This window comes from Eubalaena glacialis, chromosome X (genome assembly GCF_028564815.1).
Source record: "Eubalaena glacialis isolate mEubGla1 chromosome X, mEubGla1.1.hap2.+ XY, whole genome shotgun sequence".
NCBI lineage: Eukaryota > Metazoa > Chordata > Mammalia > Artiodactyla > Balaenidae > Eubalaena > Eubalaena glacialis.
This window is the reverse complement of record NC_083736.1, coordinates 92,202,102-92,211,197: the sequence shown is the minus strand read 5'-3', so window position 1 is coordinate 92,211,197 and position 9,096 is coordinate 92,202,102.

Sequence of the window (9,096 nt, the reverse complement as noted above, 5' to 3'; positions counted from 1 at the left end):
GATTGGTGTTTCACTAAATAAGAAGGCAAAGGTGTGTGTATGCCTGTTGATAGGGATATTTGGGGGCCATCTTAGAATTCTGCCTACCCCAGAAGGTGACCAAGGAAAATAGGATATGCAGCATGATGTGTTCAGCTGGCCACAAAATTGCCAAGAGACTTGAGTAGGCTTTGACTTAAACGGGGCATGGCATTTGGGATTTTCAGGATTTGTTTGTGGCCTGAATTTATTTTTGTATCTTCTTGCAAAGTGAGTTACTTAAACTAAAATATTCACTCAACAAGCACTTAGAATCTATTTGTAGGTTTTTGAACATTGGAAACAGCAAGTACATAGTATTGTGCTCTAATATGTGTTAACAATCATCACTACACTTGCATTCTGCCAGGAAAATTAGTAAACAAGAAATTTGTTTTTAAATACTCAAAAAAAGTAAAATTGCATAGGAATATAGTAAACATTTTCATTGTCAAAATACTTGAGTGATTTTCTGCACTGTAGAAATTTATATTAAATGACTTTTTTTAATTGAGCAAGAGGAATCATTTGCAATTGGTAGGTATTATCTGTAAAAAATCTCCTCTTACCATTCTTCATCAAATGCCTGTGAATGTTCATGTTTACTATGCTTAAATCTCTGTATATACAATTTAGTCTCAATTATGTTAATGCATTTTTGTTATGCATTTTAAAAAGACTCAAAATAACCACCTGCCAGAAATAAACACTGTTAATATTTTGGTGTATTTTCTTAAAATATTTTTAATATAATTAACATATTTTAGGTTGTATTTGTCCTTATTTTCAAATGAACTTCTCTTTAGTGCACTTTTCTGTGTTTTCTACATTAAGAATGTACTACTTTTATAATATGAATGCATTTCAAAATAATCTTTACACGAGTGCATATGTGTATATGCTATATAATCATAAGCATATTTAATGCAAATAGCAGAAAATGAAATATAAGTTCAAAATTAAAAAGAAAAAAATAAAGCAAAATTTGAATTGAAACAAACTGAAATGTTAACAGTGGTTATCTTTATGGGTGAAGGCTGGATGATTTATTTTCTTTCTAGTTTTCTGTATATTCCAAATTTTCCATATTGAGCATGGTACTAATTTTATATTCTGGAACAAATGTACCTTTATGTTAAAGAAAAAAATAATTTGGAGATTATTTTCCTCCAGGAATTGAATTCCAATTCAATTTTAAAATCTATTAAAATCAAAGTTGTCAAAATCAAAATTTCTCTTACAGAAAAATTAGGGTGGCTAACATTTTACAATATTTTACACTTCTAATTGTACCCTTATTCTGTACATCTTATGTTTTTAGTTAATTTACATAAACAATATAGCTTCATACATTTTTGGTGTATCTTTCATTAATTATGAATGAAGGTTTTCCTGAAATTGCTTAGTAGCATCACAGAAGGAAAATCCAGACTGCATTGTCTTGCCATATATCTGCATATATTGCCATTTTATTGTGAATGAGATGGACTAATGACCCATCATTGTTTTTACGTGTCAACCAACTGTTCGGTTTTTTTCTAATCATGAATAAACTGTTAGATGGAGAGTTCAGAAGTTTAATTCATATGAGGCTTCATGGGTTCCTCATCATTGAGATACCCAGGCATATGCAGTGGTGTGCTGGTAAACTGGCTCTCTAATGGGGGAAAAAGCTCTAATTTGTAGCATTTTCTAGTATAACTACTTCCATTGTGGAGACAAGTTCAAGCTACAAATGACTGAAAAATCAGATCACAAAATTCCTAAAAATTTAACAATCTCATGAGCCTGTATGAATGAGCCAGCTCCAGAACACTGCTCCTTGAGTTGAGAACTTATTATCTTTGTGGCTCAGTAATGCTCTTAATTCACTTAATGCTCTTTTCTAAGCAGAGAAATTTTAAGCATGGTGTTCTACTTGTTACAGTTCCTTTTCAAGATCATATTTAGGCAAAATTGAAAATATAATAATATTCGTTCTGTTTTATTTTTTAATTTTGGAATCTATATAGATTTGATAAATTGACACCTATATGCGAAGGATGAGATTACTGTTTTGCTTTCAATATTGATGCTAGCTAGTAGGTGGTGACATCCAGAAGGAACAAGTATTTGAGGCTTATTGATAATTGGTACCTTAGAAACAGGAAGATATATGCCAGTGTAGAGAAAAGCTTAGGCACATCTGATTGAAATTTGGAAGCAATGAGTCTTGATGTTTTGAATGTAAGAATAAAAATTATTAAGTGGCACTTCTGGTTTTTACTTGGAGATGGAAAATAGAAAGAGAATTACTCTTTACAATGAAAAAAGCTGGACCAAACAACAAGTTTACAACTTTTCTTCAACCCATCGTAGTACTGACATCTCAAGACAATCAAATGGCCCAGAATTTAGGAAGAAACAGGTACTTTCTAGGGGAGATGGAACCCAAGCACTGGATTATCTGGGAAAGACGCAATGGATTGGGACATTAATTAAGAAGAGTTCAACTGGAGTGATTGTCAAATTAGTGGGGGTCAGTAAATTGTATATTTGTGAGAGAGTGTGAAGTCCCTAGTGGTTACAAATACAGAGGGAGCAACCATCATGTTTCATGTTTTTTCTTCACAGATCCCACTTAGTGATCACAGAAAAGACTGAATGAGTCCTGAGAAAGTCTCCTTCATGTTGCATACGTGGAGGATGGGAACAGTAGACACTGCAAGAGGGAAAAGATACTCCACTTAGACTCCTCTTCCTTGTCTTATCTACCAACTGATAACATTTATTTGTGGAAGGAGGGGCAACAATCACTGTCACCCTTAGTCTACTAGTGAAATCTGATTGCAGCTAGGGGAAAGTAAAAGGAGGGAAGAGGGGTAGAGAAGGGCAAGAATAAATTCTGGGTTCAGAATTATGTCAAGAGAGGAAGACCACTAAAAGCAGTCCTCATGAGTCCCAAGGACAATGTCCTTGCTTAATACTGAGTTTTAATCAAAACAAAAACAAATATACCCCACTCCACACCTCCACCAAGCTAAAAAATATTGAGGGACAAGTAATATACAAGACAGATATCTTCACTGAGTCACAATGCAAAGGGAAGACTTAAGGCTAAGGGTAGAGCTGATATTAGAAATCAAATCCACTGCCAACAAAATCCCATTCTAAATGGAAGCTATCATTAGACGACCAAATGGAAATGTTAGATGTGAAAAACACAGTACCCTTTATAAGGCATGATTTTAACAGACATACTAGTAGACTTAATATAGCCAAGGAAAGAATTACTGAACTTGAAGATAGGTCTCTAGAAATAACCAAAACTGAAACACAGAGAGCATAAAAGATTGAAACAAAGAGAGACAGAGAGAGAGAGACAGAGAGAAAGAGAGAGAGAGAGAGAGAGAGAGAGAGAGAGAGAGAGAGAGAGGGAGAGAGAGAACATATCATCCAAACACTGTGGAAAAATAAGCAACTGTTTAATAGATGGAAAACTGGAATCCCAGAAGGGGAAGATAGACAGAATGTAGAAGAAATATTTGAAGATAACAGGTGAAAATTTTTCTAACCATATATCCAAGCAGCTCAGAAAACACCAAGAAGGATAAAATAACAATACACTTACACACACAAATACATTCCTAGGCATATCATATTCAAACTGCTTAAAAATATAGAGCCAATCTTAAAGGTGGCCAGACAAAAAAAAAATACTATGCACAGGAGCAAACAAGCATTTCGTATATATAACATAAAAAAACAAACAAAAATTGTGGAAATGTAACAGGAAGTTTTGCAAGCAGGAGAAATTTTATTCTACAAAAATGAATACAGGAAACTGGAAATAGAAAAAATGAAGGTAAAGTAAATTCCTTTTTTTCTAATTTTAATTGAAGTAATGTAACTGCCTAAAGCAAAAATAGTAGCAAGGTGTTTGTGTTTATACATATGTAAAAATAGAACGTATGTAAGTACTAGCATTAAGGATGGGAGTGAAGATTTTTTTAAGGTTCTTATATTGCATGAGAAGTGTTATAATTTTATTTGCAGATAGAGTCTCAGTAATTAAAGGTAAAATTCAGGGCAAACATGAATAGAATTTATTAAATATGTATAAATAATTAATCAATAGGGAGATAAAGAGGAATCATAAAAATGACCAATTAACCTAAGTCAGAAAGCAGAGAAAAGAGATACAATGAACTAATGAAACACTTAGAAAATATCTAAAATAGTGAAATTTAATTCAACCATATCAATAACCACAAAAAATCTGAAGAATCCAAGAACATGAACTAAAAGATATAAACTCTCAAATTGAATACAAAAAATATTATTCAACAATATGCTGTCTACAACAAATTTGTACTAAAAATAATGGCATACATAGATTAAAAGTAAAATGGTGGATCAAGATATCCTTTGAAAAAACTAACCAGAAAAAACTTGAAAAAACTTCCAGAAAGCTGGAATATTTATATTAATATCAGATAAAATAGATTTATAAGAAGAAATCAGGGATAAAGATTGATGTTATATTATAATAAAGGGACAATTCTCCAAATAACAATCCTAAAAGTTTATGCACCTAACATCAGAGCTTTAAAACACATAAGTCAAAATCTGATTTTAAAAAAACCCAAAACTGATAGAACTTAAAGATACGACCAGGGCTGACCTTCTCACACCAGCTGCCAGTTGCTAGGAAAGGCTCCCACTAGGGCCAGAAATATCATGCCTGTGGCCAAAGGCTTTCCCATGCAACTGTTGCCACCAGGTCCTCTGTGACCAGACAGTCATGCCATCTCCACGCCCTGTCCTCACTGGGGCAGACCCAAGTGCTCCAGGGCAGCCTTGGGAGCAGACATCTGTGCATGGCCCACATGTAGAGGTGGGGCTAAAACCACAGCTGAGTCCCAGGGGAGGGGCGATTAAGGAAGAGGAACAAAAATCTCTCCATGCAGCTGCACAAATCACAGATTAAATCCCCACTATAGGCTTGGTAAACTCTGCATCTATGGAATATCTGAATGGACAATAAGTGTTCCCAAAACTGAAACTGGTCTAGCTCTTGCAGCTGTGGACTCTGGGGATTAGTACACACGTTGTTGGGCCACACGAGAGTCTGAGCTGCCACCACCATGCCCACAGACGGACCAGAAACCTATGTAGAGATTTTGGAGGGCCTCCTGGGGAGACGGAGGTTGGCTGTGACTCATGGTGGGGTCAACGACACTGAGAACTGAGACCCCAGGAAAATATAATCATTAATATTTTTTAATGTTTTGTTTTATGGTAGTTATTTTACTATATTTTGTTTTTATTTTTATTTAGTTTTTTATTTTTAAATATTTATTTTGATTTTTTCTATTTCATTTTCTACATTACTTTTTTGTTGTTCTGTGGTTTTTACTTGTCTTTTTCTTTCCTCTGTTCTATTTTATTTTTATCATTTTTTCCCTTTGTTCTATTTGTTCTAATCTTTTTAATCTTCTTTTATCATTTTTGTGTGTTTGTTTTGTTTTCTTTGATTTTTCCTTCAGTATGCATTCTGCTTTTGTTTTATTTTTTGTTTTTGTTAGTTTTGTTTTTAATTGTTTGATTTCATTTTCGGACTCTTTAGTTTGTCTGGTTGTTCTCTTTTTTATTTTCCTTGTTTTTTATTTGTTTCTTATTTTGTGTGTGTGTTTGTTTCTTTTTGTTTGTTTTTGTTTGGTTGGTTTTGCTTTTACAATTTGTCTGGGGCTTTGCTCATTTGTTCGTTTATAATTGTTGCTGTTGCTGTTTGCTTGTTTTTGTCTTTGCTATTTGTCTTGAGTTTTGTATATCTGTATGTTTTCATATGTTTTCTTCCCGCCCTTTTTTTTTTTTTCCTTATGTCCATTTTTTGCCAAGCTGTGTGGCTTGCAGGGTCTTGTTTCCCAGGCCGGGGGTCAGGATGAGCCTCTGGGTTGGGAGTGCTGAGTCCAGGACAATGGAAAGCCAGAGAATTAGTGGCCCCAGTGAATATTAATGGGCGAGAGCTCTCCTGGAGATCTCCATCTTAACTCTAAGAGCCAGCTCCACGCAACTGCCTGCAGGCTCCAGTGCTGAATGCCCCAAGCCAAACAACAAGCAAGACAGGAACACAAACCCACCCAACAGCAGACAGGCTGCCTAAAGTGATACTAAGTCCACAGACACCCCAAAGCACACAACCTGACACAATCCTGCCAATCAGAGGGAAAATATCCAGCACCATCCACCACAATGCAGGCATGAGTCCCTTGCACCACGAGCCCTACACAAGACATGGGACCAACCTCACCTACTGGGGGAAGTCACCAAAAGCAAGGGGAACTATGACACTGCAGACTATGGAAAGGAGACTTCAATCACAGTAAGTAAGATAAAAGGAGAAGACAGAGAAATCTGTGGCAGATGAAGGCACAAGGTAAAAACCCACAAGACCAAATAAATGAAGAGGAAACAGGCAACCTCCCTGAAAAAGAATTCAGAGTAATGATAGTAAAAATGATCCAAAATATTGGAAATAGAATGGACAAAATACAAGAAACATTTAACAAGGACCTAGAAGAACTAAAGAACAAAACAAACAGTGATGAACAACACAATAACTAAAATTAAAAATACACTAGAGGGGGGGAGCTTCAAAATGGCAGAGTAGTAAGACATGGAGATCACCTTCCTCCCCACAGATACATCAGTAACACATCTACATGTGGAACAACTCCTACAGAACACCTACTGAACGCTGGCAGAAGACCTCAGACCTCCCAAAAGGCAAGAAACTCCCCACGTACCTGGGTAGGAAAAAACGAAAAGAAGAAACAGAGACAAAAGAATAGGGATGGGGCCTGCACCAGTGGGAGGGAGCTGTGAAGGAGGAAAGGTTTCCACACACTAGGAAGCCCCTTCGTGGGCAGAGACTACAGGTGGCGGAGGGGAGAAGCTTCGGAGCCACAAAGGAAAGAGCAGCAACAGGGTTGCAGAGGGCAAAGTGGAGAGATTCCCTCACAGAGGATCAGTGGCAACCAGCACTCAACAGCCCGAGAGCTTGTCTGCTCACCCACTGGGATGGGCAGGGGCTGAGAGCTGAGGTTCTGGCTTCGGTCGGATCCCAGGGAGAGGACTGGGGTTGGCTACGTGAACACAGCCTGAAGGGGGTTAGTGCGCCACAGCTGGTGGGGAGGGAGTCCGGGAAAAGGTCTGGAGCTGCCCAAGAGACAAGAGACTTTTTCTTGCCTCTTTGTTTCCTGGTGCGTGAGGAGAGGGGATTAAGAGCACAGCCTAAAGGAGCTCCAGAGACAGGCATGAACCGCAGCTATAAGTACCGACCCCAGAACGGGCATGAGACGCTAAGGCTGCTGCTTCAGCCACCAAGAAGCCTGTGAGCAAGCACAGGTAACTATCCACACCTCCCCTCCTGGGAGCCTGTGCAGCCCATCACTTCCAGGGTACTGTAATCCAGAGAGAACTTCACCGGGAGAATGCACAGCACACCTCAGGCTGGTGCAACATCACGCTGGCCTCAGCTGCCGCAGGCTCGACCCGCATCCATACACCTCCCTCCTCCCAGCCTGAGTGAGCCAGAGCCCCGAATCAGCTGCTCCTTTAACCCCGTCCTGTCTGAATGAAGAACAGATGCCCGCAGGCGACCTACACGCAGAGGGGGGTTCCAAATCCAGAGCTGAACCCCAGGAGCTGTGCAAAAAAAGAAGAGAAAGAGAAATTTCTCCCAGCAGCCTCATGGGCAGTGGATTAAATCTCCACAATCAACTTGATGTACCCTGTATCTGTGGAATACCTGAATAGACAAGGAATCATCACAAATTGAGGAAGTTGACTTTGGGAGCAATGATATATATTTTTTTTCCCTTTTTCACTTTTTGTGAGTGTGTATGTGTATGCTTCTGTGTGTGATTTTGTCTGTATAGCTTTGCTTTTACCATTTGTCCAAGAGTTCTGTCTGTCCTTTTTTTTTTTATTACTTAATAATTTTTTTTTCATAATTATTTTTTATTTTTTATTTTAATAACTTTATATTATTTTATTTTACTTTATTTTATTTTATCTTCTTTCTTTCTTTGTTTCTTTGTTTCTTTGTTTCTTTGTTTCTTTCTTTCTTTCTTTCTTTCTTTCTTTCTTTCTTTCTTTCTTTCTTTCTTTCTTTCTTTTCTTTCTCCCTTCTATTCTGAGCTGTGTGGAGGACAGGCTCTTGGTGCTCCAGCCAGGCATCAGGGCTTTGCCACTGAGATGGGAGAGCCAAGTGCAGAACACCGGTCCACAAGAGACCTCCCAGTGCCATGTAATATCAAATGGCGAAAATCTCCCAGAGATCTCCATCTCAACGCAAAGACACAGTTCCACGCATTGAACAGCAAGATACAGTGCAGGACACCTTATGCCAAACAACTAGCAAGACAGGAACACAACCCCATCCATTAGCACAGAGGCTGCCTAAAATGATAATAACGCCACAGACACCCCAAAACACACCATCAGACATGGACCTGCCCACCAGAAAGACAAGATCCAGCCTCATCCACCAGAACACAGGCACTAGTCCCCTCCACCAGGAAGCCTACACAACCCACTGAGCCAAACTTAGCCACTGGGGACAGACACCAAAAACAATGGAAACTACGAACCTGCAGCCTAAGAAAAGGAGATGCCAAACACAGTAAGTTAAGCAAAATGAGAAGACAGAGAAACACAAAGCAGATGAAGGAGCAAGGCAAAAAGCTACCAGAACTAACAAATGAATAGGAAATAGGCAGTCTACCTGAAAAAGAATTCAGAATGATGATAGTAAAGAAGGTCCAAAATATTGGAAATAGAATGAAGAAAATACAAGAAACGTTTAACAAGGACCTAGAAGAACTAAAGAGCAAACAAACACTGGTGAACAACACAATAAATGAAATTAAAAATTCTCTAGAAGGAATCAATACCAGAATAACTGAGGCAGAAGAACGGATACGTGATCTGGAAGATAAAAGAGTGGAAATAACTACCACAGAGCAGAATAAAGAAAAAAGAATGAAAAGAATTGAGAACAGTCTCAGACACCTCTGGGACAATATTAAATGC